Genomic DNA, 19234 nt, shown 5'->3' with positions numbered 1-19234 from the left:
GTGGAAACTGGATAAAGGCAGAGCAGCTGGAACCCTGCTTCTGTGACATCATCAACCCCTCGCCCTGGCTGGATACCAACGGCTCCCTCTGACATCATCAGCCCTCGCCCTGTGAGGACCGTATATGCCATGGGAGTTATATCGATACTAGAGTATGGATGGCCCCGCCCCCACCCATTCATTTCAATGAAAGTTGCTCGCTCAGCATGACCCAATGGAAGTACACTCTACTTCATGGAAGTGTACTCTACTTCCTGGAAGTATACTCTACTTCCCGGAAGTGCACTCTACTTCCTGGAAGTGCACTCTACATCCTGGAAGTGCACTCTACTTTTTGGAAGTGCACTCTACTTCCTGGAAGTACACTCTACTTCCTGGAAGTGCACTCTACTTCCTGGAAGTATACTCTACTTCTGTCACACTGTCAGAGCTGGCATGTGGACTTCACGTCAGCTATACAATTACAATACCAGTGGCAGTGGTTCTCAAACTTTATAATTTCAAGGACCACCATAACCATGTGCACATGGTTCCATTTGTACACTCTCAGAGTTACAGACCTGTAAGGGCCCATTTGGAACCCCCTTAACCCAGAGGGTTCCTTGACGTGACTTTGAGAACCACCAAAATAACATGTATGCAATACTATATGCATGCCAAAATGATATAGAATTTGTATAACATAGGAATGGTTAAAGGAAACCCTGAAGGAATGTGATCGTTATGAGGAATCGTTGAGGACGCAGAATCGTTTCAAATCCAGGATCCCAACGCTCTAGACCAGTGGTTCTCCACCTGTGGGTCGGGACCCCCAGGGGGACTTTTAAGACCTTTTTTTAACACATTGCCTGCCAAGGACGTATATATTTATGTTCCTTTCAAATACATCACTTGCCTGCCAAGGACGTAGATATACGTCCTTTTAAAAAAAAAAAGAGCCCACAAGAGGGCGCTCTAACGCAACTTAGGAATGATACCGTGACTCTGAGAGAGGGAATGGACGGATGTGACGTCATCCCAAAAGATTACACTTTCGTCCACTCCTATGTTATGAGTTGTAGAAGAACACATCTAGCTCGGATTCCTTCTTTCTTGGTGAAGACGAGCCTTATTCAACGGCCCATAGCAACAAAATGGCCGATCACGGTTACAACACCTTTGTTCCGGTTGATAGAGGAGACCCTCCCCCAGACACGTTTGTTTACGTCCGTGTACACATCGCGGATCTCCAAATATCGTCAATATAAGGTGAAAAACGCTGGCATGGGGATAAAAAACGATGTTTCCATTCTAGCAGTCAATGTGTTAATAGACTGGAGGAGCCAGCCCTATCGAAGGTCTTGAAGGGCGGATCCAAAGCCTTAATTGCGCTGAGTACCAGCGCCGCTTCCTATTGCTTCACCAATCTATGTCCCGCCTCCCCCCCCCCCCCCCCCGGCCTGTGCACGGAGCACGCTGACTTCACCAAATTTAGAGCGATGCCCCTCTGCACTCTGATCGGTTAGGAGATAACAAGGTCCATAAACCACAGTTCTGCAAGGTTCTCCCAGGCTTTTTTTTCTTTTGAAACAAAAAATAAAAGGCATGGGTTTCCTAGGCTAATGTGTTAATAACTCCATCACTGCAACACAAGTAATCAACAAACTGTACAATAAAAACTGGCCAACATTGGCCAAATTGTCAAATAATATAAGAAAGAGGCAAACACTTTCACAATGTTTATCTGTGGAACCAAGTCCAACTAAATGTAACGCCTCAACTCAACGACAATTCCAAGTGCTTATGCCAGCTTACGTTTGGGTCACGGAGCCATTTTTTCACGGGTCACTCTCTCTGTCCACATGGACGGAGTTCTGTCCTGTCCACATGGACAGAGCGAGGAGAGGAGAGGAGAGAGGAGATCAAACGGAGATAAACTCAATAGAATGGAACGAAACTGGGTCACGACGCACGCGGGTGTGTGTGTGTGTGTGTGTGTGTGTGTGTGTGTGTGTGTGTGTGTGTGTGTGTGTGTGTGTGTGTGTGTGTGTGTGTGTGTGTGTGTGTGTGTGTGTGTGTGTGTGTGTGTGTGTGTGTGTGTGTGTGTGTGTGTGTACGTATGGGCTTCCATGTTATGAATCATCTGTTATACACCTGATGGATGGTATATGAGCCACTGTAGCTGTTAAAGGAACAATCCACTGTTTCCATACCTTCGTCATTATAAGCAATGATTAGTCTGTCTGTCTCTGTCTGTCTGTCTGTCTGTCTGTCTGTCTGTCTGTCTGTCTTCTCTATTACAACCACTGACCAGATCTTGACCTCTTGACCCCCCCCCCCCCACACACACACACACACACACACACACACACACACACACACACACACACACACACACACACACACACACACACACACACACATATCAGATCAGCTGAAGGCCGTCATCATCGCCAACAGGGAGAGAGAGAGAGAGAGAAGAGAGAGAGAGAGAGAAAGAAAGAGAGAGAGAGAGAGAGAGACACACACACACACACACACACACACACACACACACACACACACACACACACACACACACACACACCACACACACACACAGTGTTCCTACACTGTTCGGATCGCGTGAGTATCGCTCAGTGTACTGTACACATACTGTTGCTATTTGTCTCAAGTGAATGCAAGACATTGAAATAGTGCTGTCAGTTTATCCCACGCTAACCGTTCCTATGTGGATGTATGTCTGACAGTTAATGCACATAATGTGGATGTATGACTATTTCTGACAGAACATGCACAATTCTCATGGTTTTGTAAGATAGTTTCCTCTAAGTTGGTATTTAACACAGCTCTGTTTACACATGTCCTTATTCCCATTTAATTGTACATACATTATTTTGTGTTGATTGTTTTGTTCCACTTTTACTTTGGCAGTATAAATGTATTCTCATGCCAATGAAGCTCCTTTGTATTGAATTGAATTGAGAGAGAGAGAGAGAGAGAGAGAGAGAGGCACAATATATATTAGCCTGACACAACCTGAGGAATACATACACACACACACACACACACACACACACACACACACACACACACACACACACACACACACACACACACACAACACACACACACACACACACACACACACACACACTGTGTGCTCACTCTATTCCAATGATTTTGTGATGATTGAAAAAGCAGCCTTCTCAACAGAGCGTGATTGATAACGCTACAGTCATAAAACATACAGTAACCACAGACACACACACACACACACACACACACACACACACACACACACACACACACACACACACACACAACACACACACACACACACACACACACACACACTTGTATTATTATACTTGTGAGGACATCAGCATTGTAAGACGATGATTTTATGGATATTATCTAAAAAACCCTAACCTTCAAGCTAACAATAGCTGATCTACAAGCTTATTTCCGGTGCACAACCCCGGCACGTGACCTCTAAATGCCTCATCCTGACCCTTTAGCCCAATATACTATACTAATCGTATACTCCACTAATCATTTGAACAACTGTTTCTCTTGTGCGGACCAGGATAAGATGGTCCTCACTATGTCTACTACTCACATTCTGCTATACCCGTGGGACGTTTTGGCCCTCATCAGTAAAGTAATACAAATATGTGCGTGCAGGCACACACACGCACGTGCATACACGCACGCGCACACACACACACACACACATACACACACACACACACACAACACACACACACACACACAACACACACACACACACACACACACACACACACACACACACACACACGACACACGCATTTGATGTGCCTTCCCACAGACCCAAACAGCTTAGACCTCAACAGGTTCATGTGTTCATAAAGAAATTCATTTATTTATCCATCTATCCATCCATTCATCCACCGACTTACTCACTCACTCACTCACTCACTCACTCCACCCCCCACCCACTCATTCATTCGTTCGTTCATTTATTCATTAATGTGTACAGAATACACAGTATACACAATGTGTGTTCACGCAATCTGTGTTTGTGTGGTATGTGCATGTGCGCGCGCACGCGCGGCGCGTGTGTGTGTGTGTGTGTGTGTGTGTGTGTGTGTGTGTGTGTGTGTGTGCGCACACTTCAGTTGTCCCTGAACCAAAACACAACACAGTGACCTGGCTGCTACAAATAGACTACTCTCTCTGTCTGTCTCTCTCTCTCTCTCGCTTTCTACCTCTCTCAGTCTCTCTCTCTCTCTCTCTCTCTAACAGATTGTTGAGTTGTATTTTTTTTTCTCAACCAATGAGTCTGATTATATTTTGACATCTTTATTCAAATCCATTGGCTATTAATCACACCACACACACACACACACACACACACACACACACACACACACACACACACACCACGACACACACACTCAGTGTGTTTACATATGGGGCTGAACTCTCGCCAGCCAATTAATATAATATGGACCAGTATACTCACCAGTCACTAAACCTATAATATGGACCCTGCCCCCTCCTGTGAACTGATGTCCCCCCTCCATGCTGTCAACTGATGTCCCCCCCCCATGCTGTGTGAACTGGTGTCCCCTTGTGTCCCATACTCTGGGGACAGCAGCAGCAGCAGCTGTTGACCCTGCTACCAGCACCATAAACATTATATGTACCACAGATCCCAGTCCCTATACCTGTGTTATAGGGCAGGTACTGTACACACTGTAGGACTTTAATAGTGGTCGGGGAGTCATCTGATCGCAGTATTTTCTTGAAATCGGCTGTCATATATCGTTGTGGTTTTCACACTATATGATTGATCGCCGACAAGGGATCACACACTGCAGGATAATTCACAGCAGGGACGCAGCCACGGGTGGGCCTGGGTGGGCCGTGGCACATAAAAAGCTGGCCCACAAAATCGATTTTGCAAAAACAAATATTCTTTGCAAAATGTTTTTGTTTATTTTTATATGTTTTTATATATAAATAAATATATGAATGCATTTCATAATGTCTTTCTTTCTTTCTTTCATTAAAATGTTTTTTGTTTGTTTTTTGCGTGATCGTCTTGCTTAATATGAATAATCAAAGAAACATCAAAGTTTTGTTCACGGCAAATTAAAAGTCGGCTTTTAATCTCGCAGCGTGGTTTCAAATCGCAATTTAAAAAAAAAACAAGTTAAGTCAACTGTGTGAGTCAACTGTGTGCTGTGCTGCGTGTGAGGGTATTGGCCCCAGTGGCGACAGAGCCAAATATCAAACCTGCTAGATATCTAGAGACGCTCGGGAAGGAATCGCCGAGCGCTATCATCGCGGCCCGATCCTCTCGCAGAGCCTTTCACACACAGCGAGCAAAACCTCGGCTCTCAAAGCCTGCGTCAGATCGGGGGTTTTTGTCGGCGGGAAGCTGGGCGGGGAGAGTGACATTTGTCACTGCATGTAAATCCTACGTCAGCAGGGAGTGTTGGGCGGGAGGAGTAGGACAGAGGTTCTACGTCCTCCCGGTGGAGGCTCCTCACTGGCAGGTGAGTCAGTAGGATACAACAGCAGTGACAAGGAGGAATGAATTATCATTAACGACTAAATTGAGGAGAAAATCCTTTTCTGTATGAGCCTGACAGCACCACCAGCACTATAGCATCAACACTTTGTGTCTTCACATGTTCATTCCACACGTGCGTGCGCACACACACACACACACACACACACACACACACACACACACACACACACACACACACACACACACACACACACACAGGTGATTAGCGCAGCCAGCTGGGGCGTCAGCATGCAGGGTTGTAAATCAGTTTCCAGTAAAGCAGTGACGGTTCCCAGTGCATCGAGTGACAGAGGGACATGGCTGGTTCTTACTGGTGGAAGAAGAAGCATGTTGGGCAGGTGGATCTCACGGATGGCCCACCCATATCCTGATTGAATATGGGCCCACCCAGACAGATAGCTGCGACATTTTTTTATACATTTGAAAACTTGTTGAAATGGGACATTCTGCATGATGAGTACTTTCTATACTTTTGGTACTTTAAGTCCGCAGCGCATGGTCGCTTGTGATTCTATTTCCACCAGAAGCAGCGAGCGCGGAAAATTACTACCCGTATCATCCCTTAAGTTCAGGGTCTTCAATGTTTTTACATTCCAAGGACCCCTTAGCTGACAGGGAGATGAAGCAGGGACCCCCAGTACATATTTTATTAAATTGTGTTGCAGATTCCACTTTTTCATAGATTTCATAGATAGCTTCATAGACATTCCCAGTCTTAATGGGTTAATGTGTATTTTCCGACATTTAACCCCTTAAACCCTCAAAACTTAAACCTGACCTGTCAACCTGACCTTTGGCTCTGTGCTTGGTCTGCCCTCTCCACCCAACCTTAAGAGCTTGTAGATCGGCTATTTCCGGCTAATGCTTCCCCGCAGAAAAAGGATGCTAGGGTTTAAAAAAAAAGGTTCCTATCACACCAAGATTTGACTCCTCTGTAGTAACTCCAGGGGTCCCGGACCCCCTGTTGGAAGAACCCCTGCTTCAGTGATTGTTGTGTTGTGTTGTCAGTAGGTCGTAGGCTCAGTGTGAAACACGGCAGGTCTTTTGTTTTCGCCGGTCAACAGCGGAAAGGTCAGTCGTACCGCATTGAACAAACACTACACACACACACACACACTGCACACACACACGGACGTATGCAATGAATGCTAGGCAGTCAGTGCGAGGCTGCACAGCACCTGTTGTCAGGGTGTTGTGGGTAAAGGCCTATTGACTCAACGCAGGCCCCACTGTTTGCTGATCATTGTAGCATGAGAGATCATATACTGTGCCGCAGGCCCCACTGTTTGCTGATCATTGTAGCATGAGAGATCATATACTGTGCAAGACCTATTATACTTATTCATGTGAGGCCTACTGTATGAGGCCTACCACACTTATTACTGTGACTCGCACTGAATAGACACAATCTCTCTCTCTCTCTCTCTCTCTCTCTCTCTCTCTCTCTCTCTCTCTCTCTCTCTCTGTCTCTCTCTCTCTCTCTCTCTCTCTCTCTCTCTCTCTCTCTCTCGCTCGCATGCGCGCACACACACCACTCTGGAGACATGAAACAAGCTCACCAGTTTGTTAGCAGTAAATCTACCTCCTGATCTGCCTTCCTATATATGCTACCTTGGATACCTAGCTGCCTTACCTACCTACGTACCTATCCACCTATCTATCCACCTACCTACGTACCTATCTACCTATCTACCTATCCACCTAACTACCTACCTACATATCCACCTACCTACCTATCCACCTATCCACCTACCTAACTATCTACTTATCTACCTCTCCACCTACCTACCTACCTACCTACCTACCTACCTACCTACCTACCTACCTACCTACCTACCTACCTACCTACCTATCCACCTACTTACCTATTCACCTACCTACCTATTCACCTACCTACCTACCTACCTACCTACCTACCTATCCACCTACCTACCTACCTACCTACCTACCTACCTACCTACCTACCTACCTATCTACCTACCTATCTACTTATCTACCTCTCCACCTACCTACCTACCTACCTATCCACCTACCTACCTACCTACCTACCTACCTACCTACCTACCTACCTACCTACCTACTTACCTATCCACCTACCTACCTATCCACCTACTTACCTATTCACCTACCTACCTATCCACCTACCTACCTATCCACCTACCTACCTATCCACCTACCTACCTATCCACCTACCTACCTATCCACCTACCTACCTACCTACCTATCCACCTACCTACCTATTCACCTACCTACCTATCCACCTACCTACCTATCCACCTACCTACCTATCCACCTACCTACCTATCCACCTACCTACCTATCCACCTACCTACCTACCTACCTACCTATCCACCTACCTACCTATCCACCTACCTACCTATCCACCTACCTACCTATCCACCTACCTACCTACCTACCTATCCACCTACCTACCTATCCACCTACCTACCTATCCACCTACCTACCTATCCACCTACCTACCTACCTACCTATCCACCTACCTACCTATCCACCTACCTACCTACCTACCTATCCACCTACCTACCTATCCACCTACCTACCTATCCACCTACCTACCTATCCACCTACCTACCTACCTACCTATCCGTCCACCTACCTTTCTTCCTACCTATCTACCTACCGACCGACCGACCGACCGACCGACCGACCGACCGACCTACCTACCCACCCACCCACCTACCTTTCTCCCTACATATCTTCATATCTACCAAACTACCTATCCATCCACTTACTTTTCTTCCTACCTACCTACCTACCTACCTGCCTACCTACCTAATCTAATCTAATAATAATCTATAATAATAATAATAATATTAATAAGAATAATAATACACTTCTCTATTGCATTTAGGTCAAGGTGCTTTGCAATACTGAGAACAGGCCAATACACTGTCTGTGTCTGTGATGACTATGATTATTATATCATACAGTATATTCAGAACATTATGATTATTAAATGATACAGTGGGCCCATACATGATATAACACTAACTATTTGATTAGCAATGCCAACAGCACGCAGATAGACAGCAGCAGTCATGACATTAAATACCTCAAACTCTCCTTCTGTTTATCTCTCTCTCCTCTCGCACACGCACACATACATACACGCACGCGTGCGCGCGCGCACGCACGCACGCACGCACGCACGCACACACACACACACACACACACACACACACACACGCGGGACAAATTCAATTTGCACGCACACAGCCAAACAAACTGCTAATGTTGGATCATTTAGGGAAAGAAAAACATTAATTAGACTAATACATATGCTACCAAAAAAAATCTAACTTAAAATGCAATATCCTTGACTTAAAAACAGACAAAGTGGTACAGATCCTTGTTACGAAGTCAGCAGCAGCCCATAGGCTATAACGACACACCAAACCGTAGGCTACACAACAGCAAAGTGGAAAATATGATCTGATACGGGCACGCGCGCGCACGCACGATCGCTCCCCATAGTATAAAAGGACAATATAAAAAAACAAACTCAGCTCATAACAGGCTGCTGTTATTATGTTGGATTAAACACATTATAGGATCTTCAACACAATTATTGTTAATTTATCCTATACATTTCTAACTCTGAGAATGTACCAATGGAACCAAATGGACCCTTTCAAGTCCATTTGGTTCCATTGTGTACATTCTCAGAGTTATTGAGATGTAATAGCCCTGGTCCAGAGCGTTTAAGTGAGTTCTCTCTAACGCCATGCCAGGCGCAATGCTCCGCTCATAGACCAAAAATGACTCCGTCTTTAGTTTTGTTTCTTTACTAAAAAAGAAACAAAACTATTTCGCCATTCACCGAAACAAAGGTTGTTTTGCGTTGTTGAAAGACTATTCTCCAGGGTGGGAAGGCTCTCAGCACCCCACCTTCTCTGTATAATACACTTTTTGGGGGGCAGAAAATGTTCTATGTCCACCAGACGGAAAATGATTTGATTTGCTCCACTGCGCTCTCTACAGATCTTGGTCAATGTAAATGACCATTGACTAGATCTGTAGGGGGCGCAGTCGAAATATCTCGTCTGGTGGACATATTTTATTTTCTGCCCCAAAAGTGTATTATACAGAGAAGGTGGGGTCGCATGAAGCCTCCCACCCTGGAGAATATACTTCCAACAACACGAAACTGCTTTTGTTTCGGTGAGTAGCTGAGTAGTTTCGTTTGTTTTGACTGAACACGGAGACCTCGCACGGCAGTGTAATGTTGGGTCTACGAGCAGAGCATTGTGCTTAGCAGAGCGTTAGAGAGAACTCACAACTACCAACTATAACATCTATAACTCTGAAAATGTACACAATGGAACCAAATGAACCCTTTCGGGTCCATTTGGTTCCATTGTGCACACTTTCAGAGTTATAGAAATAAAGAGTATGAAAAAAATGAGAGTATAAAAAATAAAGAATATAAAAATACAGAGTTATACACAAACAGCAGAAAAGTAGAAATATTGAGTGCACTTACATGTGAAAAAACTCTTGTGTTGTTTTTGCTGGATTAGGTGGTTGGGTTTTCTTTAGGTTGACACCACCATCATCACTGCTGCGTGCGTGTGTCCGCGCACACCACAGTGCACGCCATCACCACCGTCCAGACATGTGTGCGAACCATATTATTCTCCACGATATGGATTTTTTTTTTAAATGACAAAATAAAACCATAAAATATGTCCGGATGATTTGGATCTTATCCGTTATCCCCCAAAATCTCGAACAAACATTACATTAATAATAGAGAGGAAAAAAATCTAAATCTATTATCCTCCCCAAAACAACCTGAAATGACATTAATAATAGAGAGGGGGAAAAAATCTAAATCTATTATTCTCCCCAAAACAACCTGAAATTACATTAATAATGGAGACAAAAAATAAATAAAAATGTAATATCCTCCCCAAAACAACCTGAAATTACATTATTAATAATATATAGAAAAAGAGAAAAAATATCTATTATCCTCCCGAAAAACAAACTTAGCCTACATTAATAAAAGAAAGGAAAAAAATCAAAATCTATGGATATGATGGAGAGATGTTGTTTTAATCCAGAGCAGCGGGAGGTCAGGGCGGGCTGTAGCCGTCTGAGAGCGCTCGTCGGCCGGCTTGGAGAGACGCTCCGCTCCGCTGCGTTGATTCTAACCGTTAACCGTCAGAATGAACCGTTATTTGGACCCGATCTGACGAAAGAACCACATTAACAACAACAATGATCGCGTCTCCTTCTCTTCTTCTCGCGCGCATCTCGCCTCGATCCTCGCCCCCCCAGTCTTCTTCTTTCTTTAATTAGGACATTTAATTGAAAAACAGAGTAATTAAGGATTGATGGAATACAGCAAAGTCCGTTCCTTTTGCGCTCAGTTTCCAGCTGTTTGGTTGATAATCTTCTCTCTTCTTCTCGCCAGGAGCGAAGGAGTCCATGGAAGAACTTTTTAATACCAGTGTGTGTGTGTGTGTGTGTGTGTGTGTGTGTGTGTGTGTGTGTGTGTTTGTTTGGTCCAACGCGTGTACGTGGGCGTGCGTGTGACTCGTGAGTGTGAGAGTGAGACTGAGAGAGACAGAGGGGTTGTCGGTTCGCTCTGCCGAGAAGCAGACTCGAAATCCCGAAGTGAGAGACGCACGCACGCACAGAGAGAGAGAGAGAGGGAGAGAGAGAGAGAGAGAGAGAGAGAGAGAGAGAGAGAGAGAGAGAGAGAGAGAGAGAGAGAGAGAGAGAGAGAGAGAGAGAGAGAGGGGGAGGGAGGGAGGGAGAGAGAGAGAGAGAGAGAGGGGGGGGAGAGAGAGAGAGAGAGAGAGAGAGAGAGGGAGGGAGGGAGAGAGAGAGGGGGGGGAGAGAGAGAGAGAGAGAGAGAGAGAGAGTCAGATGTTCTCTTGTCACGCCTACTCTGTCATCTGTCACACTTTTTGCATTGTCCAAAAACACACGCGCGCGCACGCACACACACACACACACACACACACACACACACACACACACACACACACACACACACACACACACACACACACACACACACACACACACACACACACACACACACACACACACACACACACACACACACTGTGGAGCTTGGGCGCCCAGGACATTCACACTCACACACACATCTTGTGTGCCTTTAACCTAATTCTCAATCTTTCAGGAATAGTGTCAACAATAGAAGCTCAGACAGACCAACTTTAAATGTTTCATTGACATCATTTATACTGGATGTTTAAATAGTGATGGACAAAGTAGGCCTACTAGTCTTTTTTAATATCAACACATTGCTGTGCTGACATTTGGAACATTTTCCAAAGACAAAGAACAGTGAAAATAACAGATCTACAAGCTCACAACTCGTCGGCTATTTTCACTACCGATGACAAAGAAATAGGATTCATAGAATAGAATAGTGCTGTAACTCATAATATATGTTTTTGTACGTTTTGGGTCCCAAGAGTGCCTTCTTTAGAAATGTAATGCAGTCCAAGAATGTGTGTGTGTGTGTGTGTGTGTGTGTGTGTGTGTGTGTGTGTGTGTGTGTGTGTGTGTGTGTGTGTGTGTGTGTGTGTGTGTGTGTGTGTGTGTGTGTGTGTGTGTGTGTGTGGTGCACGTGCGTGCGTGCGTGTGCGTTAGTGATGAGCGGGTCGGGTTTTTTCATGACCCGCCCCGCCCCGCCCCGCCCCGCCCCGCGACGGAACCCGCCTCAACCCGCCCCGCGAACACATACATCTATGGCTCAACCCGCCCCGCGACCCGTGATTTTTTTTTTATTCTGTAAAGTCATGGTTAGAAAATAATCCCCAAGTATATTCAAACTGTTTTATTGTTATTATTATTATTCTTATTAGGAATACAGACAAAACAAGAGCATGTGATTATTTTTATTTTTTTTGCGTGTGAGAGCGGCTGACCCGCTCACCCACAGCCCGCATAATTGCCTCTGAAATTCTGACTCGACCCACCCGCGCCGCGGGTTGACCCGCGGGTTCCGCGGGTTACGGGTCGACCCGCTCATCACTAGAGTGCGTGTTTGTTTTTACCTTAAAAAAAACGTCAACATGTTTAAGTGTTTTTATGGGGTCCACATGTATGTCTGTCTGTCCATCACTAGCCTCGGGAACCCATGCATTTTTTTTTAGTCCATAAGGGCACACAGGGTTAATGCACGGATTATGAGGAGAGAGTATACATGGTATTTGTGTGTGTGTGTGTGTGTGTGTGTGTGTGTGTGTGTGTGTGTGTGTGTGTGTGTGTGTGTGTGTGTGTGTGTGTGTGTGTGTGTGTGTGTGTGTGTGTGTGTGTGTGTGTGTGTGTGTGTGTGTGTGTGCAGTGTGTGTGTGTGTGTGTGTGTGTGTGTGTGTGTGTGTGTGTGTGTGTGTGTGTGTGTGTGTGTGTGTGTGTGTGTGTGTGTGTGTGTGTGTGTGACACCTTTGACCTCTCCGTCAGGCAGCTAAACACCTGTTTGACTTCTTAAAGCCACACTCCGTATAATAGTCCCCAACTGAACTGGGGGGCCTACAGCAACAGAAGGCTCCGTGTCCACGGTAGAAATGCTGAAAGTTATTTTAACTGTGAGAGAGTACAAATGGAACCGAATGGACCCGTTAGGCTGCTCTATATTGTGATAAGTAAAGTAAAGTAAAGTAATCATTGCTATAGAGTGTTTGTTCAGTAACAGTGTTAAATAGCTCTATATTGTGATAGTAATCATTACTATAGAGTGTTTGTTCAGTAACAGTGTTAAATAGCTCTATATTGTGAACCGACAATCATTGCTATAGAGTGTTTGTTCAATAACAGTGTTACATAGCTCTATATTGTGATAGTAAACATAGAGTGTTTTTATTTGTATTCTTTTTCTCAGTAACAGGAGTCTCCATGTCTCTTTAACAAACGGAAAATGCACCAATTTGATCCAATCAGGATAGAAAACTCATACAGGATAAACACGTGCAATTGGAAGTGATGACACTACAAAATGAGCAGACAAAACTGGAACTGGGACACTACAAAATGAATGAAGCTGAGACATGGGTACTCTCTCCTGATTGGATAATATTTGTGACCCACATACAAAAAAAAGTAAAGGAAACAACAGACAGGGAGACCCTTACTGAACAAACACACTGTATTAGGAACAATAATGGGGGGGGGGGGGGGTATGTTATTTTATGGCTTGTTTAAAGAAAACTTAAGATATATGTATTATTGAACAGAAAAATGTAAATCTAAGCAGGTTCAACTGTGAAAATAAGCACATTGATTAATGTATTGAAGTAGCCTACAATAAAAAATATATTGAATTATGCAATAAAGTCTCGCCTGATTTAAACAGAGCTGGAACCAGGGCAGGAATTTCAGGGAGGCCATGAAGGCCATGGCCTGGTCGTTGCCCCTCAGTTTGGCCTTGTGGCCCTCAAAAAAATGGCATGCCCTTAGGCCCCAGTGGCCTTAATGCCCCTGCTGACTGTATCACTTTCTCCTCTGTCTCTTTCTTGTCGATACGTAGACACCAGTGTCTCTTAAGTGTCTCTTTCGTGTCATGTAGACACCAGTGTCTTTTGTCGATATTCTGAATTCTGAAACTCCCCTGAGTCCCCATCTTTAAACCAATAGGCTCTATACACAGCAGCCATTTTGGAAAGACATCGGGCCTCTTCTTACTTCCTTCACAGGTGTTAGCAATGATACTAATTAAGGCTCTGTTCCATTCTGGTCAAACAGAGTCAGGGTGCTGATATTGTGCATGTTGGCTCACTAGAAACACTAGTGGGTCTCAAGTGGTTCCTTGAGGGGGTGTAACTCTGAGAGTGAACAAATGGAACCAAATGGACCCGGGAGGGTCCATTTGGTTCCATTTGTACACTCTCAGAGTTATAGGGGTCCTTGAAATTAAAAAGTTTGAGAACCACTGTGCTACACTAAATGGAACAGAGCCTTCATTAGTATCATTGGTAACACCTGTGAAGGAAGCAAGGAAGGGGCCCAATGTCTGTCCAATATGGCTGCTGTGCATAGAGCCTATCCAGTGACTTTAATTGGTGCAGGGCTGAACATGGATCAGATTGTAAATACCATCCTTAACCCTTAAATTAAATGAATTGTTTCGATGGACTAAAGTCTTGTTTTATTTGATGGCCTTCCTGCCCTGGCATTTGACCAAGTGGCCTTGCCCCTAAAATTAAGAAATTCCAGGCCTGGCTGGAACACTTAGAGTCTTTCATATTTTAGTCTTTATGCAAAGGAGGATAAATATTAAAATGATTATGATGGCGGAAGGATCTTAAATCATGTCAGAGTAAAACACTGATGAGGGATTTCCCCACAAACAAATGACGTTTCAATAGGAAACACTTCCGTCTGGGGGGAAAATTGTATGACACCCCCCTCTGCTGGTGACTCAGTAGAACAACACCATGAACTGTTTTATATTCACTGATTTACCTGTCTGTCTGTCTGTCTGTCTGTCTGTCTGTCTGTCTGCCTGCCTGCCTGCCTGCCTGCCTGCCTGCCTGCCTGCCTGCCTGCCTGCCTGCCTGTCTGTCTGTCTGTCTGTCTGTCTGTCTGTCTGTCTGTCTGTCTGTATGCCTGCCTGCCTGCCTGCCTGCCTGCCTGTCGTTCTGTATGTCTGTCTGCCTGCCTGCCTGCCTGCCTGTCTGTCTGTCTGTCTGCTGCCTTCTGCCTTCTGCCTGCCTGCCTGCCTGCCTGCCTGCCTGTCGTTCTGTATGCCTGTCTGTCTGTCTGTCTGTCTGTCTGTCTGTCTGTCTGTCTGTCTGTGTGTCTGTCTGTCTGTCTGTCTGTCTGTCTGTCTGTCTGTCTGTCTGTCTGTCTGTCTGTCTGTCTGCCTGCCTGCCTGCCTGCCTGCCTGTCTGTCTGTCTGGTTGTCCCACAACGCATTACACTGGCTACATGTTATTGATTGATTGATTGATGTACTTTATTTAGTAAGACATGAGAACAGTACATGACAGTACATAACAGTACATGGAAGTACAAATTCGCAATACAAGGTCTACTAAACTGGATAGCTCAGTTAAGCACGTAGCTTGTTTAAGATGAGATCCCCACGCACACAAATCATGATGACATATAAGAGACAGACAGATATACACACTACTATACAGAATGTCATACAATCAGTTTACAGGTTACTGGTATGAAGGGTGAGAAATATGTACAAAAAAAGAAAGAGAGAGGGGCGGGGGGGTAGGTTAGGTTAGGACATGGGGTAGGTTAGGACTTGGACAGGGGCCATTTTTGAATTGCAGCCTCCTGAAGGTGTATCTTTAGGGCATTTTTGAAAGTGAGTAGGGTTTTACACTCCTTTACTCCTTTTGGTAGGGCATTCCACATTTTAGATGAATAGTCGACTAAATCAACAAAAACTAGGCTAAACATTCATCAACAACATGACTAAAACCAAATATGACTAAAACTACATCAAAATTCACTCTGGTCATATTTGGTCACTCAAATTTGAACTGGGAACAGCCCAAAACAATCCACGGTTTGAGAACCACTGGTCTATGGGGTTATATTTGATACAAATATAAAGTTCAGATTTGTTTATTTGTCACTAACTTAAACAAGAAAGCAGAGCACTGAAATGTTGTTGGAACTTGTTCCACTAAAAGATTATGCCACATCCTAGACATAAGGATAATATAATAATATTAACAAAGTGAACCAATGATAATATTATAATAATATATACAGTGAGAAACATATATGAGTTTATTTACATTCATGTTACGGACTGTATTGATATATACAAAGACGTATATCTTGGCCAATGGCCTGACCTTAGATGAGCATATGAACTTCAAGGAAGGCATACAGGTTTGAACTGGTTCAGCTGGTAGAGCTTTGGGGTCAGTACTGAATGAGCTTGTAAGGATTTAGGATATCATACATATACACAATTATATCAATCTTGTGTATGTCCTTCATGTTTCAGATAATGCTTCTGGTGTATGGGGTTTACATGAAAATTTAAGTTGTAACCAGTGGTGGAAAAAGTACTCAAATGTTTTAGTATCAATACTGCAATGTAGAAATACTCTGTTACAAGTAAAAGTCAGAAATTCAGATTTTACATGAGTAAAAGTACAAAAGTATTGGTATCAAAATGCACTTAAAGTACCAAAGTAGAAAGTACTCATTATGTAGAATGTCCCATTTCACAAGTTTTCAAATGTATAAACATCTTTTGAAAATAGCAGATCTACAAGGTCACAATGCGCCGCGTGCGTCGCATCGCAACGCATTGTGAGCATGTAGATCGGCTATTTTCAAATGGCTGAAATGTAGAAGACTTAAGTGGGTAATGTATCTTTTGTAATCATAATCAAAATCTACAAAGATGCAAGCCGTGGAGACGTCAGGGCGACCTGGGTTTTCTACGCCTACGATGAAGGACCTCGCAGCGGCGATGCTGTGATGACTGCGACGGCCTCGGGACCTCATCTTCGATGGCTACACTTCTCTACTCTTCTCTACTCTTTCCATGGTGGCTGTGGCGGACGGCGTTGCGGAGAACTTGCTGGTCGCAGTCCTCCGTGGGGGGATGAGTTGGTGAATGGAGCGGCTATCTTTTTGGCTGGAATACAATGATACAACCTGGACCTGCGCTCAGCTTTTTTCTGCTGAGGCGCGTGGACATTTAGGTAGGAGACTACAAGAGCAGCATTTTCGGATGGAACACTGACAATACGGGACGAGAGGTTATATTTGAAAGTGATAAAAGAGATTTAAACCGCGGAGCGTCTATTTTTGTTGCCGTGAGAGACAGTGTAAAGCGAGGATTTGTTGTGACACTTTCTGGTCACTGGTATCTAATGTGAGTTTATTTTCTGAGTTATTATTTCATTGAAGATACACTCCTTTTGTTTCGATGTGGGCATCTCCGTTGGAGTTATCATGTGGAATTAATTGGTGCAATGTTAGCTTAGAAAAGCTTTAATGTTGTCTTTTGGTTACTAATTGGTGCTTGGCGTGAGGGGACATCGTGCTGAAGAGAAGTTTTATCGTTTGGTGAAGTGTATGATTCAACTGTATTCTTTCAGCTTCTATTGTATAAAGGGTGGACGCGTGTTATGATCCCTTTCTAAGTAAAGGAGACATTCGTTCATACCAAAATATTTATGGTTGGCTGTGTACATTTTATTCCAGAGTTTAAGGTTAACAGAGAGACCTGTGCACTGCTTTGGAAGAGAAATATATTTTGATGTTGTAAAATAGAGCATCCTATGTATTTTCTCTGAGTGTTTTATAGGTTAAGCTTGTTTTATTGGGAAATAAGTTCCAGTGTTGCCGTTATCGTCAGACGAGCGTCATGTGATCCATGACTACGCAGTGATTTAAGTCGACACGTTTCTAAATACTGATATTCTTTCTTGATTTTGTGAAATAGTTTGTCTATTTTTATTTTGAAATTGAATGTAAATCACTGTATGAGTTTATTGTATAATGTTGATGCCTGTATCTTGTTGTTCTGTTCTGATGTGTTGTTTGTGTTGAATCTTACTGAATGTCTTTGTTCTGCTTGAGTCCAGCCGAGGATCTTGGGGGGTCGTAAGTGGGAGTGAGATTTTTTGATGTTTTTCCTTTCATACTGTTTTATTTAATATACTTGTTGCGAAAGACGTTAGAGTCTTTCGTGGGGGGAATGTCGTGTATTAGCCTGTATGGCTTATAGTTATGAAACAGTATGCAAGTAGAAACATAGAATGATACTAAAGAAATGTACTCTTGCTAAAGTAAGAATTATGAGTGTTGTGAACCAGGTGCTTGCATAGACAATCAAGGGGCTCTGCTAGGTGTGAGTGGCATTTACATTCTATTCTTAAGATGGTGCCATCAGGTCTAGCTCCCCCACAGCATTTGCTAATGTTCAAAGACGTTGATCAACAGGTGGGGCTCTCATTGACCCCCACCCCACATGAACCATCTGTATCCTAATGTGAAGCTATTTTGTTATAAAAGCTGAACTAAAATGTTACTCATTTGCTACTAGTACTGGTGAGCCGTCAGGCTGCAGGCGGGGAGCTTATGCTCCCTGGCTCTCTGCTATGATGCTGTTGCTGTTGATGATTGCTGAATAAACCGAATCATCATAGAACCTGGGAACGTGATGTCTCTTCTCCTCCACTTCTTATTACATCTACCAGCCGGGTAACACGCATTTTGGGCCTCTTCTGACACGTCACTAGTAACTCAAGTTTTCAAATAATTGTAGTGGAGTAAAAGTACAATATTTGCCTCTGAGATGTAGTGGAGTAGAAGTACTGCAAATTGGAAATACTCCAGTAATGTAAAAAATACTTCAAAATTGTACTTAAGTACAGTACTTGAGTAAATTAACTTAGTTACTTTACACCACTGGTTGTAACACAATTCAAAATATAGCCATATGGTAATTTCTTGGAGTCCATACAGTTTTGGCTATTAGCAGAGATACTGTATGGGATGAATGCCTGTAAATATCAGACATAAAGGTGAAATTTTGAGACTTTGGAATAGACTTGTTAGCAATTAGCATGCCTGACGACAGATTAACTAGAAAGATTTTTAACTGGGACATTTTTAATGGTTACCCCTGGGCCAATGAGGTGAAATAAAAAAAACAAAAGAATAATTCATCATTTA

Source organism: Gymnoscopelus microlampas, assembly GCF_963454915.1.
Source record: "Gymnoscopelus microlampas genome assembly, chromosome: 22".
Lineage (NCBI taxonomy): Eukaryota > Metazoa > Chordata > Actinopteri > Myctophiformes > Myctophidae > Gymnoscopelus > Gymnoscopelus microlampas.
This window is presented reverse-complemented; position numbering follows the sequence as displayed.